The sequence below is a fragment of the Condylura cristata genome, unplaced genomic scaffold (genome assembly GCF_000260355.1).
Source record: "Condylura cristata isolate star-nosed mole 26May11 unplaced genomic scaffold, ConCri1.0 scaffold00033, whole genome shotgun sequence".
NCBI classification, from domain to species: domain Eukaryota; kingdom Metazoa; phylum Chordata; class Mammalia; order Eulipotyphla; family Talpidae; genus Condylura; species Condylura cristata.
The window spans coordinates 18,762,533-18,762,940 of record NW_004567134.1 but is presented as its reverse complement, the minus strand read 5'-3'; positions in this window follow the sequence as shown (position 1 = coordinate 18,762,940).

Below are 408 nucleotides of genomic sequence, written 5' to 3'. Positions count from 1 at the left end.
GGCGGAGCTGTCGCTGACCGAGGGGCGCACGGTGAGGCCGGGGCGCGGAGGGGGACCAGAGTGCCAGGCCGTGGCGCCGGGCAAGACCGGGGCAGCCTGGCCGCGGGCAGCGTGAGCTGATGGCGGAAACCAGCGGGGCTTCGCGGCTCCCTGAGAGCTGCCCGCCGGGCACTCACCCGCCACCCGGGGGTGCCCCAGGGAGTCAGGGGCCGCGGGGCGGGGGCCCCCACTGGGCCCGCACAGCCAGGGGGGGCGGGGGCAGGAGGGGCCGTGAGGCCAGAGTGACCGCACAGGCCGGCGTGACCGCACAGGCCGGAGTGACCGCACAGGCCGGAGTGGCCACACAGGCCGGAGTGACCGCACAGGCTGGAGTGGCCACACAGGCCAGTGACCGCACAGGCCGGAGTG